Source organism: Lepidothrix coronata, unplaced genomic scaffold (assembly GCF_001604755.1).
Source record: "Lepidothrix coronata isolate B3197 unplaced genomic scaffold, Lepidothrix_coronata-1.0 Scaffold59, whole genome shotgun sequence".
In the NCBI taxonomy this organism is placed as follows: Eukaryota; Metazoa; Chordata; class Aves; order Passeriformes; family Pipridae; genus Lepidothrix; species Lepidothrix coronata.
In genome coordinates this window covers 577149-599094 of record NW_016690239.1, presented here as the reverse complement: position 1 = coordinate 599094, position 21946 = coordinate 577149, and the positions used below count along the sequence as shown (strand labels likewise).

At 39.4% G+C, this 21946-nt stretch overlaps 1 long non-coding RNA gene across 1 annotated transcript; it reads left to right on the top strand.

The window, feature by feature from the left end:
- The first annotated feature begins 483 nt into the window (after window positions 1-483).
- LOC108498415 lies at window positions 484-21622 on the top strand. Its single transcript, XR_001875170.1, has 4 exons — window positions 484-1438; window positions 2912-3018; window positions 17974-18017; window positions 21255-21622. It is a non-coding gene; the product is annotated as an uncharacterized LOC108498415 (long non-coding RNA).
- Window positions 21623-21946: the final 324 nt, after the last annotated feature.

Sequence of the window (21946 nt, the reverse complement as noted above, 5' to 3'; positions counted from 1 at the left end):
CTTCCCGGGCACGGGAGCGAGTGGTGGAGCGGGCCGGGAGGGGGGCGGCGGGGGGTGCCAGAGGCCGGGGAGCCCGGCGGGCGGGCGGGCGGGCTAGCGAGCGAGCGCAGGGGAGCGGAGCGCTGCCCCACGGCCGGGCACCGGGACGGGACTCCAGCGCTGCCCCACGGCCGGGCACCGGGACGGGACTCCAGCGCTGCCCCACGGCCGGGCACCGGGACGGGACTCCAGCGCTGCCCCACGGCCCGGGAGCGGGACGGCAGCGCTGCCCCTCTGGCTTCCTGCGGGCCCCGCCCGGCTGGCTGCCCGGCGCTGGGCCCTCTCCCCGTTCCCAGGAGCCCCGTGGAGCGAGGTGCAGCAGTGCTTTGTGCCAGTCTTGGCTCCAAGTACAAATGAGAGTCGGTGGCTGTGAGCATCCTGCCTGTCCTTGCGCGTCCCCCCTGTTTACACAGCAGGAAGTAGGCTGGGATCCACTGAGTCATTTTGGGGGGTTGGGAGCTCGCGCTGAGTGCTCGGGCTTGCAAGTGGCAATATTTTCTAATTTGCCCTTGCAATGCAGGTAACTGGGAAGGTTGAAGAGGCGCTTCCCATTATCCACAAACAGGATGACAATGACAGTAATTCTGGAAAAAAGTGCAGGTGCAAAGTCTGAAATGAAAACAGAGCTGACACCAAGTTAGAATCATCAAGGCTGGAAAAGAACCAAGTTCATCTAGACCAACCTTTGGCCACCATGTTAACTAAACCATAGCACTAAGTGCTATATCACTTCTCTGGACAGCCAGTTTGAATGCTTTTTAACCCTTTTAGTCAATATATACTTCCTGGTGAAGAATTCACCTTCAGTATCCTTCACCCAGGATCTCAAAAGTATCTTATTTCCCCAAGGCTCACAACATCTTGTGTGGTACTATTCCATTTTATAGAAGGGTAAACATATGCTGGCAACATGACCAGCAAAGGCACAGAGGACAGTGAACTTCTCTAGCCCTTACACACAGCCCAAGCTGCAGCAAAGCCACCCTGTGCACTGTGCGGACATGTTACCTGAAGTCAGGTGGGAGACCTTTTCTGGGGAGAGAGGCTTTTCTGGGAGAAGTACTTGCTCTTCTCGTTGTTATCTGTTCTACTTTGACTCCTTCCCTGTCCCGATTTGTACCAAGTTGGGGCCAGCACTGAGCACAGTGCCTGCAAATGGATTCTGGTCTGCCTGCTTTAATATGGCTTTTCATTGCCTGGGGGAGATAGATCCTAGCTTTTATTCAGATCCCGGATAATCCTGTGATGCAGAAAGTGAGTGGGCAAAACTGGGAATGAAAGCCAACGCATGCCAATGCTCAGGCCGTTTATCATCTGTCTTACAGCAAAGGACAAAAGTGGAGGTAGCGGATGAAAAATGAGGAGGGAGCCAAAGTAAACAACTTTAGAGAGGTAGGAGGTAAGAGAAAGTTGTGCTTTTATGAAAGTGATAGAGAAATAGAATTTTGTCTTTAAAAAAAACCCAACCCAAACAAAAAAAACAAACAAAAAGGAAAACAAAACAACAACAACAAAACACAAAGAAAAAAGGCATTGTGAGAATATTAGAATCCGAGGGTTAGAGTCCACAATGACTGGTGATACTGGTGGGGGGAGGGCTCAACCTGTAGGGTCTCAACTGAAAAGCAAATTACTGCCTAGTAAAGGAAAAGTAAAGATGAAGACAGTGAAGCAAGTGAAATGCTTGGGATCTTTTGAATTAGCAGCCACTCACCATGTATATGCAGCAGTGATTAATACAAATAGATGGCTAGAGCTAAGCTGCTGGGATGGTGCCAGTTGTCAGTGTCACTTATTTTATTTGCTTCTCACATGAAGTCAAGGAAGTAGAGGTCCTGCAAAGATTAAACAGAGATACGAAAGTTGCTTATATTGCCTTGTATTTCAACGTGTTCATATTGCTGGGCAATCAATGCAGGAGAAATAATGTATGAGAGTTATGTTAAAAATAGTCATGCAATGCTTTATGGGACATCATTTGTCAGTGGCCATATCAAACCTGTTTTGAAGATTTGTGATGAATTTTACATAAGGCCTGTACTTCTACATTTCTTTTGTTTTAAAATATAAAAGCAGTATTAAAATTTGGGTAGGTACAAAGTAAAACCATGTTCAATCTACATTTTTACACATGCAGAGTGAGCTTCTTTTTAAAGCAATCTTCACTATGTCCAAAGCAAAGTTAGGTACTATATTTTTATTTTTTATGTCCTTGACTTCAACCTGCAACAAAACCAAGGTTTGTAAACGTAAAGTAACAAGACTGTCTTGTTCAGAGGGATGCATAGTGAACAGTGAAAACAAGTCAGCAGCTGGCAGGGTCTATACATATGAGACTGTATTCAGAATTTGGGTGATATACAACTGTAGGTAATTTATCTGGCATTTGTATCAACTTTCCCAAATCTGAAAATCAGGCTATGGGCTTTTTATTGAATTGGTCACCACGTTAAATGGTTCATGATACTTGGGAAACAACGCACTACTCTTGTCCCCCAAGCCCCTCAGCTATACAAATAGCAGCAACAACTGTCAATAACATCACAAGCTAAAATATCCATATTGCATAATTCAGAAAAAAGGAGAAGTAGTTTACTATTAAAAAAAAATAAAGAAAAGATGTTCTTTGTTTTGTCAGCAAAGGTTGCTGTCAGTAGCTTTTGTAGAAGTTACAGTCTGCTCAGGGCTAAGTCATGCCTGTGCTTTTGTCCCTTTCAATCATGGAGTGACCAAAAGGGTCACTGAAGCCCATGTTCCTTTTTCCATTTGGGACACTGTTGTAAAGTCTGTCAAGTATTTAACAGGGGACACAAAATAAGGACCAAATACTTGCAGTACTTGAGCTTCAGTAGCATCTCTTCTCTTTCCAAAGGTGCATGAAAAGAGAACGGATCAATAGCTGCAATGCCAGGTCAGGCTGACCCAGGGGAAAGTGCTCTCAAGGGACCATACCCAGAGAATGCAGAGGTCCAAAACCAGGTGGGATTTCCCAGGGCAGAGAGGCTATGACAGCCATTGCCTCCTGGGTAGTTATGGCAACAGCTGAGCCACTGCACCGGGACCCTGGGGACTGAGTGATCTTCTCCAGACTGAAATCTTCTGCTCAGGGCTCAATTTCTCAGGTGTTGCAGAAGATATAAAAACCATGCCGTATTTTAGGTTTACTTAGAGAGCAATTGATAATGTTTACACTAGCTTAAATGTAATATTTTTCTTCTTTGAGACAAGCCCCCTTTTGAGAGGACAGTGGTAACACTGAAACATTATAGCACTCATTAGGCCAAACTCATTAGGGCTGCTCAGGGAAGCTGTGGAGTCACCATCCCTAAAGGTATTTAAGAGACATGTAGATATGGTGCTTAGGGACATGGTTTAGCGGTGGGCTTGGCAGTGTTAAGTTAATGGTTGGACTCAGCAATCTTAGAGGTCTTTTCCAATCTAAAAGTTCTATGATTCTAATGTAACTGGAAAATCAGACAAAATTCCAGACATAAACAAGCAGTTCTTCAATATCATGTTGTATATGAGTTTTTCTTCTGGTATGTCTCAAAGACAAGGAAATTCCAGTTTGCTTTAGTAAAAATTAGTGACTGAAGGCTAGAGATTACTACTATTCCTTCTTCAGAAAGATAATAAGCACAGAAAGGAAAAAGAGACAAACTATAATTTAAGCAGTATTTGTGCGAGGGCCATTGGAAACATAAGCATTTGCACATACTGTTGAGGAATGGGAAGTGAGAGTATCGTTTGCATGCATGCACAATATAATCCACAATTTACAAGTTAGTAGTAGAATAAATAGGAATCCTACAATGTAAAAAACGCTGCAGAAAAAATTCATTTAGTAAGGGTAAAATATGAAAAATTTAATGCTCCAGGGAAACCCTTTTTATTGATCCTTATAGCAAAATTCCCCCTGCTCTTTCCAAAGGGATTCCATGGACTGGGAGGGTTAGAAAGACTAATTTGCTAGTCAGTCTGGCATGTACCTGTTGCTTTTAAATGACAGAACAACAGACAGGAGATGAATTTTATGATAAGTAGCATATTAAAATCAGCTGTGACTGTTTGAAAGGGGCTTCAGGTATGTTTTTTTTTTTGTTTAGGAAGGCTTTTTTTTTTGTTATTAACAGTGTTATTCAGTGGCTGTTTTTGAAAAATTCTGGTATACTAAAGATGTAGGTACCAGCCTGAGTGTTAAATTGCAGTGCTCCAAGGAGCAAATAAAAATTGGAAGTAGTAGGCAATACAAAATATTTAAATGGAAATAACACAAAGCTATTCATTAACAGCAAAAGTAAATATGTCTCTGGAAGCAAAAGGCAGAACAATGTTGACTTTGACTAAAGACTTACTTAATCCTACATTCTTAGTTATTACTTGAGTTAGCGGAGGGTATTTAGAAATAGCTAAGCTAGGCTGATCATTAAAAAAAGTTTGTGGAATTCAGCTTTAATATTATTTCAGAATGCCATTGAATTCAATTCTCTCAGCACCTTTATCTGCTTTTTCTTTGTCTGACTAGGCTAGAAACTCTAAGCGAGTTATATGATGGTACCTCTTCTGTTATCTTATTGATTAATATTTTAGGAGGCAAAGTATTCAAGCTTTTGTTTGATCTAAAAAAGATTTTATTTTTTCCCGGAGAGGAGTACGCAGACAAGTATTCCTGGGAGTCTGTAAGCTTCTGAGATATTTTCAGCAAAAAAGTGCATGTTCACTTTCTGTGTTAAGAGGAATTTTTTCAAAGACATATACGTAAATCTATTCGATCTAGATGGCAAGTGACTATGCAGACTTTTTTTTTAGTAAATGACAGGTTTAGCAGTCACATATAATCTTAAACTGCAGGTGTTTTACTGTTGATGATTGCACAGTAGAGGAAAAGAAGAAGGAGAAGAATGAGAAGGAACAGGGAAGGAGAGGAATAGTTCACTGCCAGAGTGGAAGACAGGATGGTGAGGCAATTTGCATAATTTATAATGATCTGCTGATCAACAGTAAAAAATTCCCAAATAAACATTTCCATCTCTTTGCAATAAATATTTTTTTTACAGGTACAACAAAACAATATTAGAGTGAATTTTACTGTTTCACTCATTGTTATTGATTTCAGCATCATTTTATAGTACTATATGGAGGAAATCTGGAAACAATTCCTGCTTTGTTTCCAGCTCAGTGCTAGGATGACTTCATTCAGTAGCACAAAATTCAAGCTTATTTCTGCTGGTGATCAGTGATAACACACATGAGTAAACCAAGAGTTGTCAATTCAGCCTGCCACTTTACCTTTGTTCTTTTGATAAATCCCAAGAGCTGCAAATAAATGACTTTGATACCATCTGTACTTGCAATTAGTACCAAAGTTACAAATATGTTCGTGTGGATGTAATTGAGGGCAAAACTTGAGGCTGCTAGATTTCAATTCACTGTACAAACACAATTTCTTCCAGTTAGTTGACACCTTTTAAACTTTATATCTTTAATGAGAGAAACTGAGAATGAGAAAACTCCTTAATGAGGGGAATTGAAATGGAGATGGCTCTACAGGTTCAGAGTAAATCATAAAGAGAACCTAGACTGTTTTGTTTTCCCACTAACTCACTGGATCAAATCCTATCTCCTTAAATCAGTTCCTTACCTCCCATTTTTTTATTGCAAACCAGATTTGTCCTTTATAACCTCAAATTTCCATTACTTAGGAAAAGGGCTCTGAAGGTCATGAAATTGCTTATATTAAAAAAAAAATTGGCTTGCAAGCCTTTGTTTGCTTAAAGCACATTTCTATCTAGTTTGAATATGTTTCTCTGCTAATTTGGGCACAGAAAGATGCTGTAAGTAGTGTTCTTTAAACCTAGGAGTGAATTTAGGGGCATGGGATCAGGTCTTCTATGCCTCATTCTCTAAGTAGTCTTAAAATTAGTGAGGAGAACACTGCCCTTGTTCTGTCCAGATGGTTATTGAATTATGAACATTATTTAATAGGAGATACAACTGATGGCAATTTAGAAGCGTATGAAGTTAACATGAAACATCCAGGCTGCAATCCAAAGTGGAACAGATGGATCTGAAATTGGTTAATGCTAGATCAAGGAAAGCTCAAGTATTTGTACTTATTGGTGCTGTCTAGGTTACCCCTGGTGATGATGATGCAGCCATGCATGCCTTAGCTTGCCTGTACTTTGCACTAAGCTAGCCTAATCCAAGAAACTATACAGGCAATAGAGGAGTTGTCACATGATGCCTTTAACCATTTCCCTGTTGAGTAAAACTTTGATAGTTTTGTATCCAGCCATCCACATACTAAAAGTTTTATTTGTGTTGGCTTCTTTTTGTAAACTTATATTATTGGTATATATTTTTTCACAAGTAGAGTTTCTTTATTTTCCCTTCTTGCAGCATGGCCATCTGCCTTCACTTCAGCTTTAACCTCATCTTCTAGATTTTTGTTCTCACTTGTTCACTTACCCATTGTTTTCACCTGTCTCTCTAAGTAATAATAAACATACATCTTTCCATGCTCCAGTGTCCAGCTTCTTGCTCTGCTCTATCTTCTCAGTTTTTGCTCTCTGTCATGGCTCATGGGTCACACAGTTCAAAACTTTCTTTTAGAGAAGTGAAAGATATTGTATTTTCTCCAGTCTCACTTTAACCTTGATCTTTTGTCTGATTTTTTTTTTTTTAATAAACCAGTGCCTACCACTAGACCAAATAGTTGCCTCCCCACACAATGTAATATGTTATTATTTCATCTTTTATTAAAAAAATTATATTAATTTGTGCTTACAGCAAAAATGTAATACAGCTTTAGGCCTTACAGAATTGTGTTTAGCAGATTATAGAACCACTGTTCTGATCCGTGAAATTAACTACAAAACACTAATCACAATCAGATCTAGCACAACAAAAGGGGATTCAATTAAAAATTTAAATGCCCGAGAGTTTTACTTTCTGATTTGTAGAACTGCAGCTCACTCTTACCAACCTTGACTATATTGCTTTTTCCTGATACCTGCATCGAGAACAGTAATTTCCACATGGAATCCTCTCTTTAATCCCTCTCTTTCTGGCAATATCAGTTTATTTGAAGGGACAGTCTCTCCCACTCTTACTCCGTTGTCATATTTTCAGTCAGTAAAGATACTGTGATGGTAGGTCTGTAAGTGACCTGGAAGCTCCCCTGGGATCAGATTGCTGTTTAAGAATTGAGCCCTGTCAGTTTGCCTGCCCTGTCAGGAACTTGCTCTTATCTATGGTAATTGCTTTTAGAGCTGGAAAGCAAAAAGGCTCTTCTCAGAGATTCCCATGCTTCATCCTTGCTTATGGCAGACCAGTTTCACAGCTGCCCCAGCCCACTTAGGAGTCATTTTTCTTTCACCTAGTGGATATAAATCTGCTGCATTCCGCCTACAATTGACTGTCCCTCTGCTTTGCTTTAGGACTTGTCCATTCAGCATTGCTTAATGATCCTGCAGTCCCTTGGCATTGGCCATAAGTTGGGTGGGACAGGGGTCAAGTTTTAGGCTGATTGATAGAAGCAGAAGTGACTGCCCCTTTCAAGTCAAGCTAGGGTGAGCCATTTCTGCTGGCTTGCTCAATCTAGGGTGCAGCTGCAGTCCATGCTATTTAAAAGCAAATGTTTACAGGAGAGAACCAGTTTTCACAAGGCAAACAATTTTCTCTGGTTCTAACAGATTTTCTAGTTATTGATCAGCACAGCTACTCTTTGAAAGGGAAAGAATGAGTTCACTGGGGTGAGCAGCAAAGTAGCAAAATTTACACTGTATTAATTTATATGATACCAACTGTATGCTCAATGGTATTGCTTCCAGCCATATTACATAGCTGTAGAAATTTCAAGGCTGACTACTGTCACTTCAGGGGCTATAGCAGCTGCTGGGGATTGTTGGAGTGAGAATGACCTGGATTTACCTTTTTCCTGCATAATTCTTCAGTTAAAAAATTTCTAAGAGGGACAAGAATCTAGCTCTGAAAGTAAAAATGTTTCCCTTCTGCTTTGTGCACACCATGCAGGAATTGGTGTAGCCATGGGAAAAGGGGAAAACTGACAGTTCTTTAAGAATAACCAACTGGAGATCAGGCAAACAAATAAAAGGGATTTTCTCATATTGAATGTTCGTGGGAGAACAGGACAAGAAAAACATTTTTTTTTATTTTCCATTTACAAGGATCTCCTTGAGTTTTTAGATCTATATTGTTTTTTGATCTTTAGTCAAGTGCCTGCTTTAGACAACATTTTGCATCATTAATTCCCCCATCCTGCTGGCTGCTGCATGTGGGAAGCCCTGTGCTCCCATGTGGAGCCTCACCATTTTTAATGGTGTGCTGTGTGGGCAAAGGCAATTCCCCCTGGAGAGAAACTTTCAGCATGAGGTGCATTAGTCAGTCTTCCCTTGTTTATGTTGATCTTCCAGGCAAAAAAAAAAAAGGAAGATAAAAGGTAGCAAAGAACTGAAAGCTGCACATGCATCCTCGTCCACACACACGCGGAACTACACATGCACAAAGACAAAGCAGATATCAAAAGAAGCTATTCTAGTTAATTTTTGTGTTGTCTAAATTATGAGCTGACAGTATCCCCTCGTATCCTGAAACAGCATTATCAATTGCAGCATCTCACAGGGAGAGATTTCTCATTTTCTCATGTTTTGATTTCTGAGGATAGAGTTACAGTTATTTTATATGTACATTTTAATTTTTTATTCATATTTGCTGTTGAATCACAGTTTTACATCCAGATGAAGAAAGTCAAGGGCAGTTCTCTTTCAGCTGAAAACATTCTTTCTTTAAAAATTTGGCTGCTGTGTTCTTTGATTTATTGCCTTGCTTATGTTTGACAAGATACCAAGTCTCAGGCCACAATATTCTTATTATGAACAGGAGTGGTTTTTTTCTCCTCTCTTGGTGATAGATAGATAATTCAGAAGAGCTTGCACTTTAGGAGGGAAAGTTACAGTTTCTGAATATTATATTAATTATGTCAGACAGTGCACTTGGGACACTGTACCTGCCTGTTTAATTGCCTTGCAGAAGCTCTAGGTCTGAGTTCCTATATTGTCATGCAGATTGTATAGCCAGTTACTTCTGTGCAAAGGAGTGTGAATATTCTACTTAGTGAAATTTCTCCTCTTGTTTTAGCAGTGACAACAATCATACGTGGAAGCCCATGTTTGCAGAGAGATCATTTTCTAAGGAAATCAAATGGGACAAACTAATCAGAGATAATACACACATTTTATAAATTTAGAGTATATTTTTGTTTCCTGTTTGAAAGTCTATAATTTCAGAAATGTTAACTTGGTACATTTATAAAATTGTCTGTAACATGGGTGCCGCTTTGTTAGAAATATGCAGAGCCAGTTCCAGCTACTTGTGTCCTAACAATTTGTGGCTTCCTTTATTAAGTTTAGGAGAATACTTACAACCCAGAAATGATTACATGAGTTTTGGACTCAGCCAGAGTCAATGTGATTTTCCAGCCAGTGGCCCTCAAAACACTATCCAGATGATGAGGATCCTGGTCATACCTTCCTTTCAGTCATATCATTTGCCCCAGGGACTCTGAGAAGTGGATTCCTCCTCTAACAAGGACACCTTTAATTACTGGAAAATATGATGTTCTGTAAAACAACAGGACATTTGTTGCTTATTTGTCTAAGTTGCCTTAAATAGCTACTTTTGTCCACAAAAGAAGGAACTAAGAGACTGCTCCACAGCCAGTAGAGCTCTGTTGGTCTTGCTGTTGGGAGCGCAGCAGAAGGAGTACACACTAGGTCAGCTCCAAAATATGTCTGCACATAAAATAGATTTGAGAGAAAACAGCCATGAAAAAACCCTTTGTAATTGCCTGCATCTGAACCTGATGAACATTTAAAAAATCTGGTAATTTTTAATAGAATGAAGACATATTCAAAAAAGCACTGAGCAGGATAAATATTTCTATGATCAATATCATGAAAGTAGCCAGTCTTAGGAAGCATCAAAGAAAGGTGTGAACATATCTGTAGGACTGTTTATAACCCTAGCTATCCTCCCACGGAAAGACCCTATTAAGTCAAGGTAAGTGGTGCCAACTGCCCTAAAATGGTGCCTGTCTGTTCTAATTTTTTTGATGCTGCAAGTTGAAGTTTAGTGTGATAGTGATTGTACTGACCCATTAAGGCTGAAATGGATAGGAAAATGCAGTTTTCACCTACAGCTTTGTATTGTGGTGCAACAGAAGTATTCTTTTCTTGCACCATTCTTGCTTGGAAGAGACACAGTGGGCCCCTGCTTTCACTGTCCAATTAGATAACACCGGTACGTTTTACCATAAGGTTGCATTGTAAATGGGGTTCTTTTAAAATGCATTTGGCAGCCTGAAGACACTACCAGAACAAATTAGTTATTCTTAGTGCTGCATTCGAACAGTACCTTTTCAATTGCTTTGAAAATAGAGTCACTCCACACTTTTAGTGGTTTATCACAACTCAGTACAACTTGTGTCATTCCGCTTAAACTGGCTTGGTGACTCTTCCCTTCTTAATTTTTTTGTGTGAATTTAGTGTTCATGAAAGATGCCAAATGAACAGCCTTGGAGGTTTTCACTTATTTTTCCAGAGGAAATTCAGAATATCTGCAATGAGAATCTGGTGTTTGCTACCCCAGTAATTTGACATTTAGTTGTCCAGCCAGTGGTTTGGTTAAAATGCTGCACGTTGATGACTCTGTAGGAATGAGTTTAAAAAAGGAGCTTAAACATAGTCCTGCAGAAGAGAATGGGCTACCTGTCTTAATTTAAGCCCTTTCTTAAGCGTTCTATTGATCTCTGTCCATTATTCTTGTTTTACTAAAAGCTCTCTGATAATAATCAGTTTTGCTTAATATTAAAAGTTGTTGGGTGGTGATCAAGTCCTCCTATAACCCTTTATAAAGCCATGTAAGTCCAGGAAAAAGCTTCTGTTTTACATATCAAAGCATGCAGATGTCTGAGGGTGCAGGACATTTCCATATGTGTTTGACTTAGGAGCTAGCATCTTGACTATTTTGAACATATTGTTTCTAGTGCATACAGGACTTCAGGTTCAAAGAGATATATTTTTGCAACCATGATATAGCAGGTGTCAAGCTTTGCTTCCCTCTTACACTTAGAATTCAATTGTGTAAACTTTACACCTGAGTACTTGGACCATGAACAATTTATTTGAAGATACCAGTCAAACAGTTGGCAGTACAAATACTCCCCAATGCACCTGCATTTGATTTTTCATGTGCAGAAAGAAAACCGGCTTTCAGTGCAGATGAAAGCACCCACATTTTGTTTCTTAATTAAAACTTTGGGGTTTGGGGTTTGTTTTTTTTTACATATGCATAAGGGCTGGAAGAGGGGCAGCGGCAGATTTTTAAAACTAGCTTGGGTGAAATACCCAGGAAGGAATTATGACGTTATATATTATTATCAATAGACTCACAGTAGTTTTTTCTCAACATTTGAGAGTTAGATTACCAGTCTAGTGATATAATTTGCTCCTATACTAAAGTAACCCAATAAGAGTCAGATGAGGCTTACAGAGATTTTGTTTTTTGGCACAGAAGTGTTAGTGAAGGCACTTCTAACTGAATACCTGAGATTAGCTCAGTTGTTTAAAACCTGGTGCTAATAACACCGAGGTCATGGGTTTCATCCCCTGTATGTGACATTCACTAAAGAGTTGGACTAATATCCTTGCTGTTTAGTCTTTCTGTGTGTAAGTTGTTGCATCAGGAGACACACCATCATTCTCTGGCCATCAGTCTGTTAGCATTCAGTCTTGGTGTACTGAAGCACCCAGGAATGTGTCCTCCTTCACTAGGAAACCAGGCTGATGGAAACCTACAGAGTATATCACATCTGCATTAAAGCAGCAAAAAGTAATTGGTGCAGTTCAATATGTTCAGGGGACTTTGCTGTTGTGTAGCTAACTTAAAGACAAGGTCTTAGGTCTAGGCTGCTGATAGTCCTACAGTTTCGAGGGTTTTGTGCTATGAAATGTGGTAGGTACGTGCTAATGTTGTTCAAAAATCCTGGAATTTGATTTGGATAAAACATTCTTATCTTTCAAAGCTTGGAGTATAGTTTATTATCTATGTACACTGTTAAACAGCTCTCAGGTTTCAGATTAGAGGTATTTTGCCATGAGGCACGTGTTGCAAGAGCATATAAATCAGTCTGGCATCTCACTGTAGGAAAGGTGCTTCACTTAGGATAAACCTGTGCCCCTAGTGTCCTTCCATGGCAGACTAATAAAACAGAGATGTTTTCTGTAACTGAGGGAGCAAATACAAGCAAATGATCTCATTTAAAATGTAGACACAATTGACTAATAGTAGCTAAAATATGAAATATCTCCAGAAACTTCCTCTCCTGAGAACGAATTGGCATTTTTGGTGTAATCTAGCTCATTCTAATGTGGTTTTTCATGACAAGGCTGTTTCCTGATCCTGTCAGAATATTCTCATTTTTTATTTCTTTGTGTAAAATGTCTGTATTTCAGGTGTCTGAGAATCAGTGGATGCTGAAAAAGACAATTTCCTGGGTACCTTATACAAAAGTTTAGTTACTACCCTCATGGTAGACTGAACACAATATTTTCTTTTTCTAAATCACTTGTTCTTGAATGAATTTGTAATTTTCTTTCCTTCACATAATCTCTTCTCTTAAAGGTACTTAAACAGAAAAAAAAACTAAAGGAAAGGAGAGAGGAGGGAAGGGGAAAGGGAAAGGGAAGGGGAAGGGCAAAGAGGAAGGGAGGGAAAGGGAGGGAAGGGGAGGGGAAAAACCTTGTTTAAAGCAAGAAAGCTCCAGAAAATAATCTAATATGCATGATAAAAAATTAGTTTATATTTCTGAAGCCTTAGTCATCATGTTTGCAACTGCATCTTGTAATGAGGATATATTAAATAATTAGTGGAAATTGCATGCTGAAATAGTTCTATGTATATATTAATGTGAGCCTGTTTAGGCCATAGACACAGTGACTTAGTAATCACTGTATTAACAAAGTTAATAGTCAAAGTAAAGAATGATACTTGTTTGCTGATATTGAGATATTGTTCCTTAGCTGTAGTCCTTGAATAGGCTGAACATTTCCAAAACCAGATGAATATTCTATAGTTACATTAAAAAAAAAAAGAGTGCCCTGAATTTTCTAGATTCATTACAGAAGATGGGTTCTTGAGATTCGTGAGCTTTCCAGAATGTTTTTTCTTCATAAAATTTTAGTTTTTTTTAAAAAAAAGAAAAATTCTTTACTTTTCACATCTAAAGATATCAACATTTACAATTGACCACTTCTCATAATGATTTCTAGAAATTCAATTTTCAACTTGAAAAATAAACTGAGAAGAGAAGGTGAGGTCAGTGTTACCTGTATTACCTGGAATTTGGCTACTTAGTAAGTCTCACAGAACGGGAAAATGGGAAAATAATTATCTGTCTGGAAGAAGATATCTGTTCTTGCATTGTTGCTGTTCGTTTGTCTTACTAATTATTTTTGAATCATCATGCTAAAATGTACAGACACAAAAATCACAGTGGAGTAAATTACATCTGGTATGCTTACCTGAAAAATATGGTTTTTAGTTCATCCCTATATGAAGACATATCTAGAGTCAAAGAAAGTGTTGATAAGGCCAGGGTGTGATTCAGTAATATGAAAATGACATGGGAGTCACAGCAGACAGTCATAAGAAGCCAAGACCCCACTCTGATGCTGTATGCAAGAGAGCAATATAATTCCTGCATGCTTACGTCTGCCAATATCAAAAAAGAAGCAGATGGAATTTTCTCAGTGTCACGTGTAACTGCATTAAAAGGTGTCACATGAAAAGGGGAGATTTACCCAAACCCTTTGTGTTTGATTAGTCTGTCAGTGCCCCCAGAAAGGCAAGACCCTTGTGCCCAACCAGTGTGTCAGCATCCCGTTACGGGGACCCTTCACTGAGCAGTTCACTAGATCAGGAGGGTGATTTCACTGACTTGTTCAGGGCCACATTCCAAACAGAGAAACACCTTCTTGGGTGTTTACCCATTGCCACTGACTGCCAGTGCCCTTGAAGGACTCACATTACCAGTTTATAGGGTAGCACTCTTTACAGGTTAAGATTCAAGAATGGTTGGTGACAGTATCTGACTGCAAAAATATATTCAAAGCAATATACTAGTTCAAAGCAATATACTAAGCAGCTCTAATCCCCAATAAAAGCTAGTTTGAGATAATGATTCAGCATGCATAGATTACAGTTCTTACCCAACAGGTATCCCTATGGAGGAGATGATGGGTTCAGCTTGTCAATTGATCCCAAATGTTACGTTGGAGTCTTCCCTGACTTCTCCCTATTCTTAATTCACTTTTATAACATTTTGTTATGTTTAGGTGGAGCTTGAGTGACTGTAATCATACATCTTACTCAGTGAGTGGTGATCATACTATGGGAGCAGGTATATCAGGACAGTACCTGAGATAACCTGGGGATGGAGACATGTATCAGTCCAAGGAGAGTGATTTTGCCATGGTTGCTGATTCACCAGCAGGATATCTTCCTTTATCTCCCTTGGTTTTCAACTGCTGTGCAGCTTATCACCTAGAAAGTACCAAACTAAATTTGAAACACATTTAGCTACAGTTTTGCCAATGTTTTTAATTGCAAAGGTAGCTATCTTTCTGTCAAACTTTTTTTTCACTTAGCTGTGAAAGGACACTTTCTTTTAACACCTTTTTTAACAGAAAGGGCTCTTTAGACACCAGTAATATCAATAAAGTCCAAATAAGAAATGTTTTTCAGCCTCCTTGGAAAAGTTTTCTTGATTGCCTGTTCCACGTAGGGATTAACCAAAGAGTGTTCACCTGTTTTCAAAATGAAAAAATGAGAAAATAAGATAGATTGGACATTCAGGACAGACATAAATATTATGTGAATTGGGACATGAAAGGGGAAGCTTATTCCCAGTCTCAGGTTTAAAAGTGAAAGTCGTACCATACAAAATAAGAGGGGGCACAACCTATCCTGCTTTTGTTATTCTCTTTCTGGTCTTGCTCACCTTAGAATGACTGAAAACACAGTATTTTGGCCAGTCATCTGAGAGAAAAGGGTTGGGATGCAAATATTAGCTCTGAATCTTTTTTTTTCCCTCCTGTTCCCTCCCCAGCATAGGGGAAGTTATCTTTATTGAAGCATGTCTATTTTTTGCACAAACTTTTGGCTTTGAGCAGTTGACATCTTTGTGACAGAAAGCTATTTTACCAGAAAAATTCTGATCAACTCCAATATTGATCTTTTGGAAGGCAGTAGCAGGACTCCAATTCTATCAGGAATTCAATCAACAAATATAAAAGTAGAGAATTTAAGGCATATGTTTTCAAATGTTTTCTCTCTTTTGAGAACTCACATCTCCTGTCACCTTTAGTCTTGCTTCTACAAATAAGCCAGATTTCTTCTTACTTCAAAATGTCATTATGCTTGTTCTCCAGCTGCTTTAAGCCAGCAGAGTGAAACATCTCCGTATTTTGTAGAAGAATATATAAACTTTGCTATTTGAATCTTTCTGCCTGGTTCAGAATAGTCTTTATATATGATCTAGTATCATAACAATTCTTTTGTCACATTAAGATAAAATGACAACTTCTATATGTAAAAGACCAGGTGACTCTTTCCATTTAAGCTTTTGCAATTGTAAATATGGAGCATGAGAGCTAAGATACAGTTATTAATATAGAGAGAAGTGCATTACTCTGCTGTTGTATTTGCAGTGCAGGAGGGCTGACGTGGTGGGTAGCACTGGTACAATGTAGGGATAGATATCAAGGTGTTTACCACTGCATGTCTTCGGCTGTGCACTCACCTTCTGAAATGGGAATAGAAATTGCCATGCAAATAGATGTATTATCTTTCAGAATAACTTGCTTTTAACTCTTGATTTCTTAACATCCCTTGCTGTAGATTCCTGCAGCTGCAGTTATGCAGCTTGTAAAAGTCTGCTCTGCTCAGATATACAATTTTAAAAAGAAAACCAATTGCTCTTCCCAGTCATCAAGATAGATTTTTCCAGTAGAGCAACTGTTTTCCTTCCCTTTATCCAGCCTCTGTTTCACTTTTTTGTTTGGTGCCAATTTTCAACGATAAAAACCAAGTAAAATTGTGATGCCATCAACTGACTCAATAAAAAACACTGGTGTCTAATATTGAAAAGTTTGACCCCATTCAGCTAAGGCTTAACATGGCTGAAACATGGAAAATGGTGTACGTAATGAGTAGGAAATTGGAAGAAAATGTTAGCTACCAGATAAGAGGAAGAAGTAATAACATTTTAAACTTGTTTTTTTCTGAAACTAAATTGTATGGCATCTGTATGCATGAACATGTGAATAAATGGCTGTACATTGCCCTGTGTGGCTGTAAGTCCTTGGCTTGCTACCTCTGCCAGTTCTCGTCATTGTATTTCTGATGTCGTAAAGAGCTCATAAGTCTAAACAGGGTTTTCTGGAGAAGAGGTAAGTGGATAAATTTACACCAGACCTCTGTGTTATGAGGTTAGAGAGAGTCCTGACTTGTTGCAGTGAGATATTTTATGCAGAAAGAGTCGCAACTGAAAATTGTGCTCTCAGTGTCCTCTGGAGTCGCTGTGTCCCTAAAATGGCAGAATTGTTAACAGTTTTCCCTGAACTCACAAGAAAGAGCTCCGTAGCAGCCTTTTTGGCAAGGCTCTGGGATCCCATATTCCCTGACAGGTCATGTGTAATTTAGCTGACAAATTTGTCTGCCTACCTTGTCTAGAGCTGGACATTTTTTGGCTGATATTTTAACAAAAAACCAAAACATAGCTTTATTACAAAAATTGCTAGGAAAAATTTATTTCAAATTTTGAAATTAATTATTTTAGTGATTTTGCTTTGAAAATGTTTTAGACTTCATATTTTCAACAGAACTGTTTATTTGACAAAATAGGTAGGGTTATTCCTTAAAGGTATGTTATGCAATTAGTTGGAATTTCTAACCATCTCCAGCACACACATCTATGGATTAAATAACATTCCTAGAAGGCTTCACTGAGCTTTATACACTGATCTGGCATATTTGCTTGTTCAGATTATTCTTAAATGGTGCTGTACATTCAAATGAACCCATCATAATTTCAACGAATACCAAAGCAATTAATAATGATTAAACACTTACATTAAATGTCATTCTCTGTATTTCAGTTAGAAAAAAAATTCTGGCATCTATTTTTATTTGAAGAGAGTCACATTGCCCACAGAAAATTTCAAGTACATACTCAAAGTTTAGCAATTAGCATAGATCAGAAGGCCAGGAACAGAACAGACAGCGAGAAGTGGTTTGGAATTTTGGTTATTTCATGGGAGGCATGTGCTTTCTCAAGCTGTTTCTTTCCTGGAGTCAAGATGAAAATCAACATGTAAAAAAAGTCTTTTCCAGCTTTTTGAAGACGAGATGAGAGAGGTTTCTTTTTTGCTTTTGCCCCATTTGATTATGAAAACCCAGAATGGAAATTTGAGTGCAATCATTTTCCCCAGGTCTTTTGGCAGTCCTGAGGCATCAGAAGATTTTTTTTCTGTTTAGGTTGTCACAGTGGGCATTTCAGCTGTCACTTCAGAACCAGGATGTAGGGCTAATGGAGGGCCCCTTAGTCTCCCTTGTCCAATTTCTTTTGTGACCAAACATATTTTTATATACACAGACACTAATAGTGGGGAGGGAAACAGGAGACAATCAGAGCAGTTTCATATATCTCTGATCATATAAAATGTAATAAGCCTTGTGGTGGGATTGAAAAGAAGGCGAGGATATAAACATCCTTCAGGGGCAGTTTGTCACTGATTTATGACAAAATCTTCTCCAAAAATCAAATTGAAATGGCTTCCATTTTGCGTTTTGCAGGCCCCACCATAATAACAGCCTCATCAACTTTCAAAGGACAAGAGGTAAGAGTGGTAAGTTCAATACTTGTACAGCAGCTCAATATATCTAACCACAAGACTATTGAAATTATTCTGCTTTTTTGGCATGATTGTGGACTAGAAGGACATGGAATTACTGATCTTCCTAATAAGATTCATTAATTCTGATAAAAGTAAATTATTTATCCCTCACTGTCTGTTTTTCATGGTTTAGGAATGATACTTCCCAGTTCAGTGCCCTCACCAAGACTCTCAAAACACATGCCACTCTCACTCGCTGCCCCATTTTCCCATCCCCCTCCCTGCTGCAGTGGGATGGAGGGGAGAATTAGAGGTGCAAAAGGCAAAGATGACAGGCTGAGATAAGAACAATTTACTGGAAACAGCAATGAGATAAGAAAACGAACAGTAACAACAACAATGTATGACAGAGGGTATAAGAAGAGAAAGTATTCACACAGAAAAAAGCCTTCCCAATAATAGACAATACTGGATGGATCACGTCACCATGTTTTCTCCACTGGAAGGAATCCCTTCTCCCTGCAAGAGTCCCTTTTCCCAAACCCAGACAGTGAGGTGAGGTAATATAGAATAACCTCTGTGTCCTAACCATGCCCCTCCCAGCTATGGCAAAAAATTAACTCTGTCCTGGCTGGAACCAGGACACCCTTTTCCCAGCTATGGCAAAAAATTAACTCTGTCCTGGCAGGAACTAGGACACCCTTTTACAAGCTTGGTGGTGTTCATAATTATTACCCAGAGTCTTTTATCATGCAGGATAGTCTGCCTTGCTAAAGAGCACCTGATGGAGAGGGTGCAGAGCAGATGGGCAAATAGATAGAGCAACTTCATCATGGTCCCTTCTTGCATGGTAGCCTTTATGAAGGAAGAAGCACACTTCTTTTTTTTCTCCCCTTTTTCTCAGGGAATAGCAAAGTGACATTAATCTGCCATGATTGAGATATCAGTTTGGTTAGCAGGCACGAAGCAACCTTAAGCAAAAGGGCAGAACAGCTTGAGAACTGTTGGTTGTTAGTGTTTGGTAACAACCTGATCGAGAAGCCCTGAAGTGGTTCAAATCACAGACTGCCTGCTAAGTGGTCTTCGGGGAGGCTGCTCTGCATCTAATCCCGCTGAGAGAAATATGAACGGGAGTAGACTGGAGATCAATGTAGGTGCCTTGTTAGGGATATTAACTACCTCACCTTCACTTCTAACTCCTGCAGCATGACAACTCTATTCCCAGAGGCCCAGAGGATTCTGCTGGGGTCTGTAGCAAAGTCTGTTGAAAGCAGGAGAATTGACATTTTGCTTATTGTCTCGACTGCTTTGACATCTCACAGGCAGTACAAATGATCACTTATGTAAAGGTTATTTGAATAAAGGTAACATCCCTTGGTGTGACTTAACTGTGAAAGCATTCCAGTTCCCTTTAGAAGTCCCTCTGAGATTCCCAGTATCCTAAAATGTGCATGTATTTCTAATTTGCCTGTAGGGTAAGAAAAAGCTGGAATCTAAAGTCTGCAGAGCTTTTCTGAACTGGCAAAATACACTGAAACTAGGATTATTCAAAAAGGCTCTTCCAGGGCTACAAACAAGACATGAAACATTTGTGTGTCAGAGAGCTGGGGTGGGAGCAGCCAGGGAGCTGCTGGAATGAGTACTCCTGCTCAAAGAGTTACCGGGTAAGTGAAGGATTTGCTCTGCAGCAGGAGCAGAGCAAGGGCTGCCCACTCCCCAGTGTCATGGGAAGAGTTTCTCCAGCAGTGTGGGAAAGGGGTGCTTTTGCGAGAATTCATAGAATCATAGAATCATAGAATCAGCTGGGTTGGAAGGGACCTCAGAGATCATCAAGTCCAACCCTTGATCAACTACCGCTGCGGTTACTAGACCATGGCACTAAGTGCCACATCCAGTCTCTTTTTAAAAATCTCCAGGGATGGAGAATCCACTACTTCCCTGGCCAGCCCATTCCAATGTCTGACCACCCTCTCTGTAAAGAAATTCTTTCTAATATCTAACCTAAACCTACCCTGGCACAACTTGAGACCATGCCCTCTTGTCTTGCTGATAGTTGCCTGGGAAAAGAGACCAACCCCCACCTGGCTACAACCTCCTTTCAGGTAGTTGTAGAGAGTGATGAGAGTTCATGCAGCTTGAGCTCTCATTTAGCTTTTCAGTTTTTGTGAGCGCTTGGGTTATGTTCAGAGGGTTTTCTCAGCAGCTCCCCTTAGGGCTAGAAATGTTGGGAAGGGAGACGTGCTGGTTTGGTTTTTTTAAGCCAACATTGTACACTTTTAGATGAAACTGTTTAACTTGATGAAATGAAGTTTTAAGAAGCACGATCAAATATCTAGGCTCAAGAGAGATCATGAACCTGGTGCACATGTTGGTTCATGTGTTGATTACAAAATAGCCTATGAAGATGTATCATATGAAAATCATGTGAGGGTCACATTGTAGTTATGTGAAGAGATTTCTTATTGCTCCTTTCAAAAGAGTTTCTGCTGTGACACCAAAGTCTCACCAATATGTTGAAAAGAAGCCCATATTTGTACATTCTGTGCAATGTAGCTGAAAAGCTTTGTACCTGAGTCATAATATTCCTTAGGAAGCTTTTCTTACTAGGCCATGGATCAGAAATCCTGATTTACTTTAAAGACAGTAAAACCTGAGCCTACTGCTGTTGCACAGAAAAATTTTCATTGCTCTGGAGGTGGTCACAAGGTTTCCATCAGAAAGGTGCAACATTTATATCACCTTTCACAACAGAAGATCTACACTCTCTACTGACACAGAAAAGCCTAGTGTGGGGAAGAGAGCTGGTGATTTTTTTCTGTGTATTTTAGTTGTAAGGTTTTGCTAGAGCTCTTTTTTAAAATGAAAATGCTGTACCATATATACATGAAGAATATGAGCTGATGCCAAGCTATAACAGTCAAGCTATAGCAGTCATCTGGAATTGCCTGTTGGATTCCTGCTTGCGGTAAATTAGTGTATGATGATTTTTATAACAAATTATGAAATGACAAGTAATTATTAATTATTGGACACTTCTTATACAGTGTTGCCTATCAATGAGTGACTCCATCTGGTCTGAAACTATTGCAAATACTCTAATGCAAGACTGTTTAAAAGAGTAAGAATGACTTCATAACATGGAAAGTAAAAGCATGGAAAAATAGAAAAGAACAACTACTTCCAACTTTCTTTTTTTTTTTTAATTTGCTTGGTGCTAAGTTTCAGTGACATTCCTGTTAGACTTTTCAGAGTCCTCTAAGGGACCGACCCTCCATGCAGAGCTGATTGCATGAAGTTGCTTGTGATGCAGACTGCCCGCCCATCCGTGTTCTTACCAACAGGTAGGTCCATCAGCTGTCCAAGAGGAGTGGACTAGCAATGAGATAAGAAATTGTTTTGCTCCCATTGTCATCATTAACAGGCTTCTGTTAGACTTTCTTTGTTGAGGAAACGTAATTATTGTTAGCACTGTGAAGAATACTGACTGGGCAAAACTGACTGGCGCTGAAGTCACATTTATTGACTTCTCTGACAGAGTCTTTACAGGAGCTTGACATCAGGCCCAATTTGTTTCTAAGTGTCCCCAAAATTGGTATGCTCGATCAATCCTCACCTTGCTTGCTATAAATTTCTTGCTTTTTGTCATATTTCAGCATTTGCCCTCCAACAAGAGCAGGAGGGTTCCTTTGCTGGATATGTTAGCTGACCTCCCACGTACCATCTTAATTTCTTTCTAACAAGGCATTTCAAATGTAAAGTTGCAATTTAGTTGCTGAGAGGCATTTGAGCATGCTTAGTGATACCAGAAACAAGGAACTTTGCTGATGTGCCTATTTGTTACCATGATCCCACTGTTCAAGTGAATGTGATCAGCTGGCCCAGCTTCATGCAAGAGTTGCTTATACTCAAAGCTATGAGGCTTCCCAGGTTCT